Source organism: Stenella coeruleoalba (assembly GCF_951394435.1).
Source record: "Stenella coeruleoalba genome assembly, chromosome: 6".
Taxonomy (NCBI): Eukaryota; Metazoa; Chordata; class Mammalia; order Artiodactyla; family Delphinidae; genus Stenella; species Stenella coeruleoalba.
In genome coordinates this window covers 3586509-3606285 of record NC_137151.1, presented here as the reverse complement: position 1 = coordinate 3606285, position 19777 = coordinate 3586509, and positions in this window count along the sequence as shown.

The following is a 19777-nucleotide window of genomic DNA, read 5'->3' as shown; positions in this document are numbered from 1 at the left end:
GTGACTTAAACTACATAGTTAAACTACTTAAACTACTGAACTGCATACTTAAACTACTAAACTACTTAAACTGCATCTAACATTTAATGTTTAAAGACAGTGTGAGAGATGGGAGCTCCAGAGGCGGTCTGGTGGCCCAACAATATCATCAGTGACTCAGATGCCACCCACCTCTCTACTCCACCATTACCAGAGTGTTGGTGTCCATCCCTCATGGATGCATTATGGCTGCCTCTGTTCCAGCCATCACGTCTGCATAGTTAACCCTCCATCCAGAAGCAAGGGGGCACCTTTCCCCTGCCTATCTCTTTCATTTCAGGAAGGAAAATCTCTCACAAAAGCCCCTGTAGACTTCTTCTAGGATCTCACTGGCCAGAACTTGGTCACAAGTCCTTGTCCTGACCAATCACTAGTAGGAGAATCAGTTCCCATAACAGAGTTGGAATGACCGTGATTCCTCCTCAGTGAGCATCCACAGGAAGAAGGCAGGGTGGGCTGGGCAAAGCCTCTGGGTGAGCAACGAACACCGTCCTGCCATAAAGGGGAAATGACGCGGGGGCTGAGGGCTCGAAGGAAAGGCAACAGGAGAGCAGGAAGAGAAGCACAGGCAGAGGTGCAGAGGATGACCTGGGGGCTTGGGTCACTGGTGGTTCCTTGCTGCAGGAACACAGCTCAGCTGGGGAAGGTGGGCAGGGCCTTGTATGACCTTTTACACCTGGAGCCCTGGAGCGGGGCAGGCCTTGGGCAACGGGGAGCTGCTGGGAGGTGCTGAGCAAGAGAGGGAGGGCAGGAGCAGATGGGAGATTGCAGTGCACAGAGGCCCCTGTGCTTAGGATCCGAGCAGAGCCATTCTGTGGTAGGCAGCAATGTTGCTAATAAACTCCAGAGGCCTCTGTTCAAACAGACAATTGTAACTGACAAGAGGGAGTAAACGTGGTCTTAATGAATGGGTTTGCTAGGGGCAACCGCCTGTGTCTGGATGTTAGACCGCCCACTCTCAGCCGGTTCTTAGACAGCTCTGCTGTCACACCTGCTACACCCACACCTCTCCTCTCCCACCTGCCCCCTGCCTGGCCTCGGGCCCACACACCCCAGGGTGCCTGAAACAACCCAGCGCTTTGTGTTGTAATTAGCACAGGGTGGCCCCCACGGCTGAGGGTGAAGGTGACTGGGTTCCAGTTTACAGAGGGGAACACAGAGCCTGGGCGTGGGTGAGGGTCTTGCTGTGAGTTGGGGGTGTGTGTGTGTGTGTGTGTGTGTGTGTGTGTGTGGGATCCCAATCAATCATCCCCTTTATGACTTCAGAGTGGGGCAGCCTCCCTTCCCCCAGCCAGGCTGCTGGCTAAACCGAGGGGCTCAGAGCTGTGCTCACCCCAGCCCTGGACCTGGGGGTTGGGGAGGGAGGGCTCTTCTCTGTGTGACGCTCCCTCCTGCAGAGGGCACACAAGAGACCCCACAGACATATCATTCCTTCCTTATGACCTGAGCCTCCCACGTCTGCACCAGGAGTGCCCTGACCCGTGGGGACCGCAGCCCACAGGAGCACACGTGGGCAGGTGTGCCCACGACTGAGAGGCCAGCGCCCCCCAATTAAGGACCCCCAGTGCCCAGACAATCACATCCTGGAATTGAGGGGAGACCCGGGGTCAGGGAACCAATTCCGGCCTTAAAGGGCAAGTTGTTGTCATTCAGGGGGCTGATGTTTTTTTTAATTAAATTACACATCTGCAATCCCATACAGTAGTCAACCCCCTTTCTCAGCAGCCTTGTAGCCCTCAGCCTGGCAGCTTTTATTTCTCTTTAGTCCTAAGTTCTTAACCTCAAATTGAGTCCCATTATGGACATAAATACTGTCCCTTCAGTATAAGAGGCCACCCCAAACTCCCCCTCCCTTCCCCTTGTCAAGGCCTCCACGCAGGTGAGCATGGCTCTTTTAAGGCCATTCTGCAGATTTGTGAGCGAAGGATTTAGAATAATAAGGCGAGGAATGTCTGCCCCACGTGGCAGGGCGAGTGGGCAGGTGGTGATAAGTCACCTGTAAAATCTCAGCTGACTGAGGTGTCAGCAGCAGCAGAACAGCAGCCAGGGGCTGAGCGTGTGCAGAATAAGTGGATTAAGTGTGTTCATCCAGCAGCCTCTGGGGTGGTGGGCCCTGGAGCACGACTCTAAGTGTGGAAGAGGGAGGGTCCCCAGTGCCTGGATCCCACCTTCTAGAAATTGGGGTTGAGATGTGGCTTTGAAATCAGAACACTGGGGTTCAAAGCTGGCTCCACCACTTAGTTATAAAAGCAAAACGAGCCTCCGTTTTCTCATCTGTAAAATGGGAGTATCGAAGTCTCTCCCTCTCAGGGTGGGGAGGGGTTTAAATGGGGCGACAGGTAGAGCACAGGGGCTGGCTGGGCCGAGCCTGCACCCAGGCACGCTGTTACGACCACTATTCTGGGGCAGGGTCTGCACACTTTTCCCATAAAGGTCTGTTTTAGGCTTTAAGAGACCTGCGGCCTCTGTCACAACTACCGCTCTCTGCTGTTGTAGAGCAAACACAGTTTCGGCAATAGGTCGTCCATGCTCCCACCCCTGCTTACTGAGATGCAGATTATTGGATATGATGGTCACATAACACTGTTGGTTTTAGGCATCCAGTGTTTTTTTTTTTTTTTTTTTTTCAAGTCACTCGACTTGTGGGATCTTAGTTCCCGGACCAGGGATCGAACCCGGGCTCCTGGCAGTGAGTCCGCTGTGTCCTAACCACTGGACCACCAGGGAACTCGCCCAGGGCCCACTTTTCAAATACAAACCAACCACCTCCTCTGTTGGGGACTCGTATTCTGAGGCACTGTCCACCTGCCCTGCTCCCCCAGGGTCAGGTCCCAGGCTGCTTGGGACCACACAGCCCGGGGCCCATGAAGTCACTCAGCCCGGCCGGCCTTAAGCCTGTTCACCCTTCCTGCCACTGCCTCCACAGAAACACGATGAAGGCTCCCACCCATCCCCAGCTGCGGGCTTCGCCGCCTCCTGCCCTCCCCGTGTGCCCCCGTGTGGGGAGGCCCTGCCTGCTGTTCCGTCCCCTCTCCCGGGAGTGTGAGTACAGATGCTCTTTTCAGTGGCAGTTTTCTCCTGATCTGCTGGCCTTAGTGAATCTCAAATTTTCTACTAAACATTCTATTTTAAACCAGCCTAGGAGACACTTTGCAGACACAGAGTAAACAATTGAAGAACAAATAAACTGTAGGCCTTTTTATAATATCGTCAACAAGTTTAATAATTTAATATGTATTAGAATTCCTTTTCCCATAAAATCGCAGACTGCATCAGGGTGGAGGGCATATAAAAATCACATGAACAGGACCAGACACCTGTGAGGTCCTTACTTTCCATCTCCTCAGACTGAGGGCCCAAGGCCAAGCTTGACCAAGTCCCAGTCTCTGCCTTCACACTGTGAGTGAAATTTGGTTGGTTTTTCAAATTAAACTTTTACACTTGTCAGTGTAGCAGGGAGATTGTTGGTTCAAAACTCATCTTTCCAGCAGTAATCAAGTTATACCACACATGAGACAGCCTGTTCCCTGGGTTATTTGACTAGAATCTGCAGATATCAACAGGGATAGAGTCAGGGAAGCATATTTCAAAACCAGCTGCATCTCTGGGAGAGAGTGGGGCTGGTGCCCCTGGAAGGTAGCAGCTCCTCAGTCGGGAGCATCTGTCTTCCCGCATTAGATTTCCAGAGAAACGCCCGGAGAGGACAGCGGGCTGGAGCTGAGCTTTGCTGCCACCCATGGAAGGGAGGGCTGGAAACGTCAGTTAACTGCAGTCCTGGGAGCAGCCAGACCGAAGGGAACCACAAGAAATGTGCCCTCCAGGAATGCTGTCCTACTTAGGAAAAGGCTCCGCGGCTATAACAAAGGGCCCACGGCAGAGTGGCGAACGGAAGCTGGCATCCCTCATGCTGGGTCTGGAGGCAGACAGTCCAGGGGTGGTCCAGGAAGCTCCTGTCCCTGTCGCCGTGTCATCCCAGAGGAGTTGCCTCGTCCATAAGGGCAGGACTGAGCTCCAACCTCAGAGCTCACATTCCCACTGGCAGGACAGAGGGAGAAGAAGAAAGGGGCTGCTTCTCTCTCCTAGGACATATTCTAGAAGTTGTGCAAATCGCTTCCCTTCCCGTCCTGGAGGGAGAGTTTGGTCATACGAGCAGCCTCGCTGCAGGTGGGAACTCTATAGTCGTGGGCGGCCGCACGACCAGCTAAAGGTCGGTGCTCTGAGAAATGGACAAGGCTATCGGGAGCCACCTGGACACCTCAGCCCCACCCCTTCTAATGTTCCCTCCCACCACCTGACCACTCTTGACCCTAAGGTCATGTTTTATGGGAGATTGTCCGTTAGACAAATTGCATTAAGCAATTCATAATTCAGGAACCAGTTGAAAATCATGGGCTGGCGGGTGTTTTCATGAGTTTTGCTGGCAAATTGCCGGTGGGACTCCGACACTGACCCTGAAGCTCTCTCCCATCCAGAGCCCACTGGGCACCAGAAGCCAGAGGCATCTTGTCCGGTGGAAGGCGACCATGTCACTGCCTGCTTATGGATCCCCTGCTCTTCAGAACAAAACCCACAGCCCTCCCTGTGGGACTGAGCTTGGACTAATGAGGGCGACCAGAGGCAACCGTGGCCCAGTCACCCCAGGCCCAAGGCTCACAGAAGAGGAGACAGTCTCGTGAGCACAGTGTTCCATCGTCGGAGCTGACTGCTTTCCAGGCCTGAGCTGGGGGATGTTTCAGTTTGGAGATGCAGAGCACAGTGCAGCAATGGGGGTGGTCCTGGAAGCAGGGGTTGGGGGGCCGATCCAGCCCCCCACTCCCCAGCCTCATTCCCGACCTCTGTCCTGTGTGTGCCTGCCCTCCAGTCCCTGTGGTCAAACCCACGCATCAGGGCCCCACCCCAGAGGGGAAAGGGAGAGCCTGACTCCTGCATGAGAGTCAGGAAACTCCGCTGCACAGGGACCTGACCACACCATACACAGGCTGGTTCACAGGACCTTGTTATCCTATTATGGGCATCTCGGTCATAATTCACACATGCCTCAGGACCAAAAGTTCTGCTCCGGCCGTCTGAAAATGTTCGGTAATGTTAGTGCAGGAGGGTAATACACACTTTCTGCATTTCTGCCCTGCAGTGCAGCAATTGTTGCTGTTGGAAGTCATCGTGCTAATTCTCTTAGGTCGTTTTTCCATTTAGTTGTTCCGAGTAACTCCAAGTACTACGTGACTATATGCATCTCAAACTGGAAAATGCACAACCCCAATTCTGTGCAGGGAGGATGCGAAACAGAGTGTGGTACATCTTTCTGGAGCATCAAGCTTAATAACAAGACTTGGAAGAACCAAGGAGTTGATGAGAACTATCCCCCTCCCCCACCAACAGGGAAGACAGAAGAGTGGGGGAGGGGAGAAGTGCCCAGGAATGACAGTCCAGTCTCTGAAGTTTCACCCAAGTGGGGGTCAAGGGGCAGACCTGCAGCCAGGGTGGCCTCTCTTCTGGTCTCCCAGGCCACTCTAGACCATCCTCTGAGCTGGCCACGTGTTTGAATACGATGCTTCTGAAGGCCATGGAGGTTCTTGATCCCAGGTCCCAGGTCCCAGGGAGCACAGCCTGACCTTCCTGCTTCAGTCATCCATGGGGTGTTACACTGGGCTCACTTTGTGGTGATGCTTCTTGCTGGGCAGCCTACAACATAGGTGTTTTAAAATAAAGTTCCAGGTTCTCCCAGCCACCCACTGCTGTGCCTGGCTGTGGCCAGAGGGAGTGGCTGGGAACACACTCTCAGGCTGCCCAGCATGGGAGGAATTTCCAAGGTTGGACACACCTGAAGGGCGGCAGGTTCCCTCTGGGGCTCCAGTCCTGCTGCTGGTGCTGCTGGTAGAGGTGGAGGCCGCAGGGCCACACTGGGGGCTGGGCTGGAGGTAACGGTCCTCGCCTCCAGGCTGGTCGGGGATTGGCAGTCTTGCAGGTCTTCTGCCCTGGCTTCTGGTCCTCCTGCAGCTGCTCACTTTCTTCCTGGTAGAGCCACGTGGGAAGGAGTGGTTCACTCTGTGTGGGCACCTCAGAGCTTGGGGAAGGCTCAACTTCATGGCTGTTGAGGTCAGCGGAAAGGGAGGGCCTCACGCTGATGGTGCAGCCCCCCGCCTCGGGTTCCTCGGAGCTCACACTGTCGTGCCTCCTGCCTGCTCCTGAGTCTTGGATCTGGTCCCACCTCGAGCCCAGAGTCCTTATCACAGGACAGCTCACAGTATGGCCTGAGTGGCTCCTCCTACCCCATGTTCACCCATGGATGCCTCATTAGGTCAGTGAAGGTGCTTCTGTCACTAGGGTTGAGGGTCACCTTATCTTTTAAGAGATTTTTTTATCTCTGAGGAGAAATACAGTGGGATGGGGTATTGCCCTTTTAGGATTCACTGCCACAGCTCCCAGAAGTCTCAACACCCAAAAGGCAGGGATCCGGTGACCATGGAGTAGAGAACTATTCCCAGACTCCATACATCCATTGCAGGGCCATCATAGCTCTGCCCCAGGAAGAGTTCCAGGGCAGCATAAGCGGGGCTGCTGCAGAAGGTATCAAGTTTGCCACTCTCTTTACATTCATTGCTGAAGGCCAAAGTTCATAATTTTGATGTTTATCTCGGCATCAGAGAGGAGGTTCCTTGGCTTCAGGTCCCGGCAAATGACGCCCTTCTGGTGGCAGGGCTGCAGGGTGGAGACCACCTGCTGGAATGGGCCTCAGGCCTCCACCTCTGTCATGCGGCCGTGGTCCTCCAAATGGCTGGACATGTCCCCCCCATTGAGGTACTCCATCACCAGGAACATTGTCTCCTCCGTGTCAATCACCTCCAGTAGCTTTACAATATTGGGGTGATTCAGAGCCTTCATACTGTTCACTTCCCGGAAAAGTTCCCGGAGGCTGGAGGAGCTCTGCTACCTTTTCTTAATGACCTTGACAGCCACCTCCCAGTCAGAATGTGCCAGGCCAACTTCACCTTGGCGAACCTACATTCATCAATGGAGGATCTCGTAGTTGTCAATATGAGCCTCCTTGTCAGCAGAGAGGGTCGTGAGGCACTGCATCATGGTGACCTGCTGACTACACTGACAGATAGCACTAACTAGCAATGCTAATTATGCTAACTAACAATGCTAACTATACTAACAGTGCTAAGTATGCTAACTATACTAGCAGTGATGACTAATACGAATGATACTAACTATGCTAATAAACTATTAACTTTACCAGTTACACTAACTATACCAACGATACTAACAATGCTAACTTTATTAATACTAGCAATACTAACTAAAAAAATAATTTAAGGGCTTCCCTGGTGGCGCAGTGGTTGAGAGTCCGCCTGCCGATGCAGGGGACGTGGGTTCGTGCCCCGGTCCGGGAGGATCCCACGTGCCGCGGAGCGGCTGGGCCCGTGGGCCATGGCCGCTGAGCCTGCGCGTCCGGAGCCTGTGCTCTGCAACGGGAGAGGCCACAACAGTGAGAGGCCCGCGTACCGTAAAAAAATAAATAAATAAATAATTTAAGATAAAATGAGAAAAAGAACAAAGGAAAAAAAGAAAGCAGAATGAAAAAATTTAAAAATTGAGAAGAAAAAATTTTTAAATAAAAGAAAAAATGATTAAAAGACAAAAATAAAATGAGAAAAAGGCAAAGAAAAATGAGAAAAATAAAAAAAGAGTAGAGAGAAAAGGAAAATATCAACAAAATGACAAAAACATGGAAAAAGCAGGCTAACTGTGGGTCCAAGTCCGTCAGGTCACCAAAAGCAGCTTCCTGGGCTCTAAGGACCAAAAACCTGGGCCCAGCTGGGGACATATATAGGTACTTTTGTGAATTTAATCGCAGTGGTACCCTGTGAGTTCAGAGCAAGTAACACCAATCACAGCTGGGGACAAACCACAGTGGTTTTCTCACTTTTTGGGTTCAAGACTCCTTTACACTAGGAAAAAGGATCCCAAAGAGATTTTTCTTCATGTGCATTATTAGAGATTGGTATTCACTTTGTTAGAATTTAAAATCTGTAGGATGCTTCCATGACATTTTCATTTCTAGTTTGAAAATCTGTAATAATTTTAAAGACCTCATAATGTCTACACTTGAAATAGACAATTCCTTTTCCTTAAACTCTGGTCTCAAAATAATGTTACAACTTAACTGACTTCACGATACTATAGGAAAATACTCTGTTGCATAAGACATGATAAGGTACATTATGAATGTCTATGAAGCTGAGAGAAGATTTGCTAGTAAAATCATGAGCAGATGTCTTATCAGGACCCTCGGAGGCCAGATTGCATGGGTTGATGTATTTGAAGTGTTGAAGGAAAGAAGCTGTCAACCAATTATCTTATATCTAGCAAAACTGGCCTTCGAAAATGAGGGAGAAATTAAGACATTCCCAGTTAATCAAGAGTTGAGAGAGTTCTTAACTACCAGAGCTGCCTGCAGCAGGGAGTCCTTCAGGTTTGAGTGAAGGACCCTGGACAGTAACTCAAAGTTTTATGAAGAAATAAAGACCTCTGGTAAAAGTAGATAGTTGGGTGATTAGAAAAGCTAGTACCACTGTAGCTCCACTTTTTGTTTTCTATTTGATTTAAGAGACTATAATAAAAAAAACTCCACAATTATTAGTCTGGTTTTGGACACACAGTGCATAAAGATGCAATTTTATGACATCAGTAACTGAAAGGGGGTGGAGTCAGAGCTGTATACGAGCAGGGGTTTTATATGTTATTGAAATTAAGCTGGTTTAGAAATTGAGCTATTTGTAATGAGGTGGATAGACATAGAGTCTGTCATACAGAGTGAAGTAAGTCAGAAAGAGAAAGACAAATACCGTATGCTAACACATATATATGGAATTTAAGAAAAAATATGTCATGAAAACCTAGGGGTAAGACAGGAATAAAGACACAGACCTACTAGAGAATGGACTTGAGGATATGGGGAGAGGGAAGGGTAAGCTGTGACAAAGCGAGAGAGAGGCATGGACATATACACACTACCAAACATAAGGTAGATAGTAGTGGGAAGCAGCCGCACAGCACAGGGAGATCAGCTCGGTGCGTTGTGACCGCATGGAGGGGTGGAATAGTGAGGGTGGGAGGGAGGGAGTCACAAGAGGGAAAAGATATGGGAACATATGTATATGTATAACTGATTCACTTTGTTATAAAGCAGAAACTAACACACCATTGTAAAGCAATTATACTCCAATAAAGATGTAAAAAAAAGTTAAAAAAAAGAAATTAAGCTGGTTTAAATTGGCATTAGAGTGTTATAACTTTAGGATGTTATTTGTAATCTCATGGTAACCACAAAGAAAATAGCTATAGCATATCCACAAAAGGAAATGAGAAGGGAATTAAAATGTTTCACTACAAAAAATCAACTAAATGTAAAAGAAGATGGTCATGAAGGAAATGAGGGACAAAAAAGTCAAAAGGCATATAGAAAACAAAGAGCAAAATGACAGAGGTTACTGTTTCCTTATCAGTCATTACTTTAAATGTAAATGGGTTAAACTCTTCAGGTGAAAGATTGACAGAATGGATAAAAACATACAATGCAACTATTTGCTACCTATAAGAGACTCACTTTAGATCCAAAAAATGGAGAAAAGTTGAACTCAAAAGGATAGAAAAAGATAGTCCATGCAAATAGTAACCAAAAGAGAGCAGGGGTGGCTGTACTAATATCAGACAAAATAGACTTTAAATCAGAAAAGTTTACAAGGGACAAAGAAGGGCATTATATGTTAATAAGAGGTTCAATACAGCAAGAAGATAAAATCGTAAACATTTACACACCTAATGACACCATCAAAACATATGAAGCAAAAGCGGACACAACTGAGGGGAGAAATAGTTCTACATAATAGTTGGAACCCTCAATACCTCACTCTCAATGATGGATAGAACAACTAGACAAGATGAGTGAGGAGGTAGGGAATTTGAAAAACACAATCAACCAGTTAGGTCTAACAGACACACACACCCACAGAACACACAGTCTTCTCAAGGGCACATGAGGCCTTCTCCAGGACAGACCATGTGTTAGGCCACAATTAAGTCTCAGTAGATTTTACAAGATATCATACAAAGTATCTTCTCCAAGCACAATGGGATAAAGTTAGAAATCAGCAAGAGAAGGAAAAGTGGAAAATTCACAAATTTGTGGAAATTAAACACACCTTAAAGAAACTTTGTGTCAAAGAAGAAAGCACAAAAGGAATTAGAAAATATTTAGAGATGAAGGAAAAGGAAACACAAACTTATGAGAAACAACAAAGCAGTGCTAAGGGGAACATTATAGCCATAAACACACTACAATAATCTCAAACCAATAACCTAACCTCATGCAACTTAGGAAACTAGAAAGGGAAGAACAAACTAAACCCAAAGCTAGAAGAAGGAAGTTAATAATAAAGATTAGAGCAAAGACAAAGTAGAGAATAGAAAAACAGAGAAAATCAACGAAACCCAAAGTTGGTTTTCTGGAAAAATTAACAAAGCTGACAAGCTGTTAGCTAGACTGACTAAGAAAAAAAAGGGAAGACAAATTATTAACATCAGAAGTGAACATGGGGCAAAAAAAAAATGATTATAGAGAGCACTATACATAATTGTTCTCTAACAAATTGGACAGCTAGATAACAGGGACAAAGTCCTAGAACTACAAACCCTCCCAAGACTGAGTCACAAAGAACAGAGAATCTGAATAGATTCATAACTAGTAAGGTGATTGGATCAGTAATCAAAAACCCCTCTACAGAAAAAGCTCTGTGCCCAATTGATGGCTTCACTGGTGAATGCTACCAGACATTTAGTGAAGAACTAACACCAATCCTTCTCCAACTCATCCAAAAAATTCAGGAGAAAGAACACTTCTTAACTACTTCTATGAATTATAATAAACTGGTTCCCTGAACTCTGTTAGCTGCTCTAGTAAATTACTCAAACCCAAGGAGGGGGTCGTGGGAACCTCTGATTTATAGCCTGTTGGTCAGAAGTACAGGTAAGAACCTAGGCTTGCAGTTGGCATCTCAAGTGGAGGCCGTCTCGTGGGACAGAGCCCTTAACTATCTCCAGGTAGACAGTGTCAGGACTGAGCTGAATTATAGGCACCCAGCTGGTGTGGAAGAGTTGCTTGGTGGTGTAGCAAACATCTGCCACCACACACACACACACACACACACACACACACACACACACACACACACACGTTGGAATTGGGTACTAGAATCATTACCAGGTGAACTCACCGTGTAAAACAGACCCTGCCACAGACTCAGTACACAAGCACTTTTCAGTACATGTGCTGGACTATAAAAAATTTGAAAAAAAATATGACAGTGAGGAAGGTGGAAGTGGGATAGATATTATGAGACCAGCCATGAGCTGATAACTTGAAGTTGGGTACGTGGGGATGGGGGTCATTATACTGACGTGCCTACTTTTGTGTATGTTCAAAGTTGTCCACAAGAAAAAGTCGAAGAAACAAAACACAAGAGTAAAGTGCATGTGTTGCCTGCGTCACTGGACTCCTGCTAATTTAGCTGGTGAGTGGGGCGCGAGATAAACCGTGGCTTCTCTGAGGTGGGCTCACAGGGCTGGACACACTGTCCACCCTCCACAGCCACGACACAGACAGGGGTTCACATCACATCCATCGTCATGGTCATGCACCCTCTCCTGGGTGAGAGACCGCTCAGAGAATCTGATCATAGCCAAGCACCTCACTCGTGGTCAGCAGGCACACACTCAAGTGCAGCTCCACTCATGGAGTCCGTGTGCACTGGCCACAAAGGAACCGGCCACAGATGAGGGCATTTGTGACAGCTGGCTCTGACTTTACAGCTCTTGTGTTCTCCAGCCTGGTGTCTTTTAACCATCTGGGGCTGTGCTGGCTTGGGGAAAGAGCTGGCCAACGTGCACTTCAAGGTCAAGAAGATAGGGCTTCCCTGGTGGGGCAGCGGTTGAGAGTCCGCCTGCCGATGCAGGGGACACGGGTTCGTGCCCCGGTCTGGGAAGATCCCACATGCCGCGAAGCGGCTGGGCCTGTGAGCCATGAACGCTGAGCCTGAGCGTCCGGAGGCTGTGAGAGGCCACAACAGTGAGAGGCCCACGTACCGAAAAAGAAAAAAAGAAGGTAAATAGGCCAGGAGATGTGCTGTGTTTCCTGCAGCGCATGGCTGAGAGAAGACGAGGTCCATGTGTCACTGGGGGTGGTGTGGGAGAAATGGGGAGAGGTTGGTCAAAGGGTAAAAGTCACGGTTCTGTAGGCTGAGTGAATCTAGAGATGCAACGTACAGCACGTTGACAGCAGTTAATGACACCACGTCATGTGGGGAAAACTCTCCGGGAGAGTAGACTTGAGGTGCTCAGACCACACCAAAAAGGGATAGTTATCTGAGCAGATGGACATATTAATTAGCTCGCCTGTGGTAATCATTCCACTATGTACATAGACATCAAAACGTCATGTTGTACACCTGAAATTCATGCAAGTTTTATTAACAGTGAGGCCTGTGACATGAGTGACCAGCAGCTGTACCTGGACACTGTGACTTCATCAATGGCAGAAATGACACTCCTGCCAGGGTGGGCCCAACCTGCAAAGGGACAGGTGGGTGTTGCTTCCTGGTTCTTGGAAACCAGCCCCCAGGCTGTGAGGAAGCCCGGCAGCCACACAGAGGAGGACGAGGCCCGGCCACCAGCCCAGCTGAGCCCCGGATAGCGTTCACTGAGTGAGGCCTCAGCAGTGCTCACATGTGGCAGAGAGGAGCCATCCCCCGGGCCATGCCCAAAGCATGAAATTCCGTGGGAATAAATGATGATTATTTTAAACCACTGCGTTTAGGGGCAGTTAGTTTGACAGCGGAAGGTACCAAAACGCTGTCTCCCCCTGCCCCACGCCCGCTCCAGGCCCTCCACCTCCTCTCACCCCTGTTATAGATGGACTGTTCCTGGCCCCCAGTTTCATATGTTGGCGTCCCAACCCCCCAGTGTGGCAGTGTTTGGAGATGGGGCCTGTGCAGAGGCGCACCCTTGAACCCAGTTCTAAGGGTGGAACATAAGCCAGTACAGCCAAGGTCCTGACATAAGGGGAAGGGGCTGCAGGGCTCCCCCCACCACAAGAGGACACAATGAGGAGGCCGCCGTCTGCTGGCCACGTGGAGAGTCCACACCAGACACTGACCCCGCCGGACTGCGATCTGGGACTTCCAACCTCCAGAGCTCTGGGAAGACACACTCCTGTTGTTCAAGCCGCTCAGGCTGTGGCCCGTGTCGTGGCAGCCACAGCACGTTAATCATACACCCTCCAGCCTCGAAGCCTCTGCACGCACCCTCCCTCCTGCCTGGACGCTTCACGCAGCTCACACCTCCTGGCCATGGTCGCTCTCAGCAACTGTGCTCCTAACTCGGGGATGGGCTGGGAGGCGGGGGTCGTCAGCCAGGCCTCCGTCCCTGTTCACCCCTCTCAAAGCAGCCTGCCCTCCCCTCCGGCATGGGTCGGTCTGCAGCTGCAGCTTCGACTTCTTTGAATAATGGTTTGATGGATGTTCCCCCTCCTCCCAGGTCTGCACAGGGTCTGTCACACATACCTGCCCCATTTTTAGGAAAGATACTGGCCTTGGCCGAGAAGGTAAAGCACCCTTTGACCCAGCCATTCTGGTCCTGGATGTAAATGCTAGTGAAACGTGGGACATGGCTGGGAGGTGTGTCTCAGGGCCCTGGGCTAGAACAGGCCTTGCCTGTCCCATCAGGAGAATGGATGCATGTGGCCCATCCAGATGAGTGACACTGGGCAGCCATGGGAACGCTCGAGCCCGGCCACCCTGAGCAGCAGGGGAGAGTTGCCCAGACAACCAGTCCCCAAAGAGGGCACGTGTCACAGTCCATCTGAATGAAATAACACAGAAAATACCAGTGCAGCCTGGGAGTCAGACAATGAGGCCGAGCAGGGACAACATAGTCACAAATGTCAGGGCACCAGTCACCCCAGGGAGAGGGTTGTTTTCAAGAAGGGATGCGATGGAAACACCCATTTACTGACTTGGGTGGTGAATACCCTTGTCTAAACTACAGTGGAGCTTTAAACTATATGTAACACACACGTACACGTGTGTGTAGATAAGTTTTGTATGTCTTCTGTGTGTACACCAACAAGTTTTTGTGTTTTTTTAATAAATTTATTTATTTTATTTTTGGCTGCATTGGGTCTTCATTGTTGCATGCGGGCTTTCTCTAGTTGCTGCGAGCGGGGGCTACTCTTCGTTGTGGTGCATGGGCTTCTCATTGCGGTGGCTTCTCTTGTTGCAGAGCACAGGCTCTAGGCGTGTGGGCTTCAGTAGTTGTGGCACATAGGCTCAGCAGTTGTGGCTCATGGGATCTAGAGCGTGGGCTCAGTAGCTGTGGTGCATGGGCTTAGTTACTCCACGGCATGTGGGATCTTCCCGGACCAGGGCTTGAACCCATGTCCCCTGCATTGGCAGGTGGATTCTTAACCACTGTGCCACCAGGGAAGTCCCACACCAACAAGTTTTAATGGAAAAAATGAACAATTGTTCGACAAAGTGGCAAACTGTTATTTTTAAAAAGGGGACAAAGTTCCCAATTGCTCCTCAAACACCCAGGTCCAATGTCACAGGTGGATGAACCTGGGCTCCCCTGGCAGCACCCACCCACCTCGATCTCACCAGTAGCAAATGAGTGACCAGTTGCCTAAGTGTAAACCCATTTTCCAGAAAGACCCTGGACTCCCTGCCCAGCATTTCCAGGTGGGCATCTGCACCCACCAGCACAGCATCAGCGCCCGGACGCTGGCAGGTGACAAAGACCAGATGACCAGCAGATCCTGTGCTCTCTGCCTGGGGCAGCAACAAGGCCAGACCAGCCCCCTGTCAGCTGGAGACTCTCTACAGCCATTCTCAGGACAGCTTCCCCACCCCTCAGGGTCTTGGAAGTGACCTTGTCTATGTCTGTTTACTGCCCTGTCTTCTTCCATGAGGACAAGAGTTGTGTTAGGTGCACTGCAAGGTCTCTGGTGCTAAGACTGGCAGAGGCTCCTGACTAAATGGCTGAGGGGCAGCGATAGAGCAATGCCAGGAGTCCCGTGGTCCTGGGATATCCTGTGTCTGAGAGGCAGGGACACACCAGGAAACAAGAAGGGACCCTGAGCAGACCTTCCTGATCCCTTCCCAGCCCCACCTCTTACTGTCTGCCAAGCGCCCCCAGAATGTCACTCAACCTCCAGGAGCCTCATCTGTGGATTAGAGATGTCAGGAATGATTAGTCCCAAGAATGTGGAAGGAGATAAGGCAGACACCTGGCCTGGGGGTGCTGATGGATAAAGCTGCTTCTCTCAACAGCTGCCTGAAGGTGTAGCTGAGGATGTGAGCTCTGTGCCACGAGGCGTTGCTCATGGACAGCCCTGAGGGGCATGGAGGGAAGGGTGACTTCTGTGGTGGGTGATGCAGGGCCTGGTGCCAAGTTGGCTCCAGGGAAATGTTTGTTGCCTGAATCTATGGAGGAGATGGACAAACCTCACATGCTAACAGCAGAGTCACATTTAAAACAAGGACTGCCTGTTCAGAGGCCACTCTTGCCGGTCCTAGGGCAGAAGGAACAATGCATGACATGGAGAGGGGGTGGGCAGAACTCGAGCGGATGACGCCTGCATGTGCATGGACAGGGCAGCAGGTGGTGGGAGCATCCCAGAGCCCTCTGCTTTCCTGCCCATGAGGATGAAAACCAAAAGAGGGTGACTTCAAACTGGTGTGAATGGATGCGAGGTCACAGAAGCAGCCTCACATGCCTTAACCCACCCCCAGGGGACTGTCCCCAGAAGGTCTTTCAGAGCCAGGATGAGGCTTTACATGTGCATGTGCACAGGCCAGAGATGTTTTAGTTTGAGCTGCCCAGACACACCTGGAGATAAGGATTCTGGCACAAGGATTTTATTTGGGAGGTGAAGGCAAGGGTGTAGGGAAGTGAGAAGAGGAAGGGAAGGTGACTAATTATACCTGTTATCAAGCTGTTTCCACTGCGGAGCCCCCACTACAGGATTCCCCCAATACATGATGCCCCCCACTACAGGATCCTCCCACTGCAGAATCCCCTGATTGCAGGATGCCCCCATTGTGAGCAACAGGAATCGGCACACCAGGGAGCCTGGGAGCCAGCGCAGAGAGGTGGCTGGGGTCCCGGCTGAGTCTGCTCCTGGGGATGCTACGCCTGCCCCAAGGAGGCCAAGGGGTCTCCGGCAGCAGGGTAAGCCCCAGGCAGAGAGGTGCTGGCATCTGGAAGTGAGAGGAGGCCAGGGTGAGGGGCTCTGGCCGCCAGCCCTCACTGGACTGAGAGAGTCTCCTGCTGTCCTTATCAGAAGACCATGGGTCTTCTGAGCCGCCATGTGGACTTCAGAAGGTCAAGGGTACGTGTTATAGTTTTGTCACCCTTGTCTCACATCTGTGGTGGATCCTGCAGACTGACTCACTCAGCATGTATGCCATCCCCTCTTTCCATGCCTCGTATCTCTGGAAAACCTGAAATCTACATTTCCTAGACACCCGTGCTGTTAGGCTTCTGCAGGTGGCTTCAGCTCCTCTGCACAGATGCCTACCTGAGATCTAAAAGGTGGAAGTGAGCAACACAGGGAGGTGGAGAGATGGGGCTCCAGGCTGGCAGGAAACAGAGGGGTCTGGTTCTTCGACAGCAGCAGCATCACAGACAGTGGGGTTTCCATGGCAACAGTCTTGGGTGGAGTCAGGTGATTGTCTAGGCTGTGTTGTCCCTGGCTATGGGGCCTCTACTCTTGGTTCCCTTGTGGTCCTGGAATCTCAGTCTTAACACCCAGGAATAAGACCCCTCTGCCCAAACCACAAAAGAGTGGATTCTGCCACCTGTAACTAATCACTGTGACCAGTACAAATTCAGATTCTGAAATCACCTCCATTGTTTTTCCTGTGCAGAAGAAATACAGAAAACTTAAGAAAAACAAGTAAGAATCATCTGTGATCCCACCATCTGGAGGTAATCTCTGGAGTCTTTTTGCATGTTTTCTATTTTTTTCTATAGTCAAAATGACACAGTTTGTATTATTCTCTGCCAGCTTTGCTCACTTAATGTGGATTATAAATGTGTCCCAGTGGCTTTGCCCATGAGGCCTTCAGCTCCCTAGACCAAATCAGGTTCTATTCACTTTTTTAAACCACTGTATTGATGTACAATTGACACAGAAAAAGCTGTACCTATTTAGTGTATACAACCCGATGACTTTGGATACAAGTATACATCTGTGAAAGCACCACCAGTCTATGTCATAAATACACCCATCACGACCAAGTTTCCTCAACCCTCTTTATTTATTATTGTGACAAGAACACTTAACAGAAGACCTACCCTCTTAGCCAAGTTCTAAGTACATAATATGGCTTTATGAACTATAGGCACGATGCCGTGCAGATCTCTAGAACTTACTCATCTTGCATACCTGACACTTTGTACCCTTTGACCATCACCTCCCCATTTCCCTCTCCCCAGGCCCTGACGACTACCCTTCTACTCTCTTCTAAGGGTTTGGCTATTTTAGATTCCTCATATAAGTGGTATTATGTAGCATTTGTCCTGTGTCTGGCTTACTTGACTTAGCATGATGTCCTCCAGGTTCATCCATGTTGTTGCAAATGGCAGGATTTCCTTCCTTTTTTAAAAGCTGAGTAATATCCTGTTTTGTGTATATACCACGTTTTCTTTAGCCATTAATCAGGCAATGCGCACTTAGGTTGCTTCCATGTTTTGACTATTGTGAACAATGCTGCAATGAACAGGGAGTGCAGATACCTCTTTGAGGTCCTGATTTCAACTCCTTTGTGTATGCAGGTGAGATTTCTGGATCATATGGTAGCTCTATTTCTGACTTTTTTGTCTGGCTTTGGTGTCAGGGTAATGCTAGCTTCATAAAATGAGTTTGGAAGTGTTCTTTCTTTCATTTTTGGAAGAGTTTAAGAAGGATTGGTACTAATTCTTCTTTAAATGTTTAGTAGAATGGTAGAATTGCCTGTGAAGACCTGGCCCTAAGTTTTTCTTTGTTTAGAGGGGTTTGGTTAATGATTCAATCTCCTTACTTATTATTGGCCTGTTCAAACTTTCAATATTTTTTTGGTTCGGTCTTGGGAGGTTATATGTTTCTAAGAATTTATCCGTTTCTTCTCAGTTGTCCAGTTTATTGGTATATAATTGTTCATAACAGTTTCTAATAATTTTTTTTATTTCTGTGGCATCTGCTGTAATGTCTTCTCTTTCATTTATGATTTTATTTATTTGAGTCTTCTTTTTTTCCTTAATCTTGCTAAGGGTTTGTCGATTTTGTTTTATCTTTTCAAAAACCACCTCTTATTTGCATCTATGTTTTCTGTTTTTCTATTTTTTAATTTTATTTATTTATGATCTGATCTTTATTTTTTTTTCTTTCCTTCTGCTAACTTGTGCCTTAGCTTGTTCTTTTTCTAGTTCCTTGGGGTGTAAATTTAGGTTATTTGGGATTTTTCTTTTATGATGTAGATATTTATTGTTATCTCTTGGTACTTTCCATTTGTCTCAAAATATTTCTAATTTCCCTTTAAGTTTCTTCTTTGATCCAACGTTATATTGTTTAATTTCTATGTATTTATGAATGTCTCCATTTTCCTTCTGTTATTGATTTGTAATTTCATTTCATTGTGGTCAGAAAAGACATTTGGGATGATTTCAATCTCCTTAAATTTGTTAAGACTTGTTTAGTGATCTGGTGATCTATAAGGTGATTTATCCTGGAGAATCCACCTGTGCTTGAGAAGAAGGTGCATTCTGCTGCTGTTGGATGTTCACTACATATCTGTTTGGTCCATTGGTTTATAGTGATGTTCAACTCTGCTGTTTCCTTACTGATTTTTGTTTGGATGTTCCATCCATTATCGAAATTAGAGTATTCAAGTCTCCTACTATCATTTTATGGCCATCTATTTCCCCTGTCATATCTGTAGATGTTTGCTTTATATATTTAGGAGTTCTGATGTTGGATACATATATTTTTTATTTATTTATTTATTTGTATATACATTTAAAAAATTGAAGTATAGTTAATTTACAATGTTGTGTTAGTTTCAGGTTTACAGCAAAGTGATACATATATCACATATACATCTGTATATGTGCTATATGTATATATACACATATATGTATATGTATATATACATATATATATGCTTTTTCAGATTCTTTTCCATTATAGGTTATTACAAGATATTGAATATAGTTCCCCATGCTATACAGTAAGTCCTTGTTGTTTATCTATTTTATATATGGTACTATGTATATGTTAATCCCAAACTTCTTATTTTATTTGTTTGTATTAAAATTTTTTAAAGGTTACTTTACATTTTTAGTTGTTACAAAATATTGGCTATATTCCCTATATTGTACAATACATCCTTGAACATATCTTACAACCAGTAGTTTGTACCTCCCACAGTCCTACCCCAATATTTCCCCTCCCCCCAGTGGTAACCACTAGTTTGTCCTCTGTAACTGTGAGTCTGCTCCTTTTTTGTTATATTCACTAGTATGTTGTATTTTATAGATTCCACATATAAGTGATTTCTTACAGTATTTGTCTTTATCTGTCTGACTTATTTCTCTTAGCATAATGGCCTCCAAGTTCATCCATGTAGCTGCTGCAAAT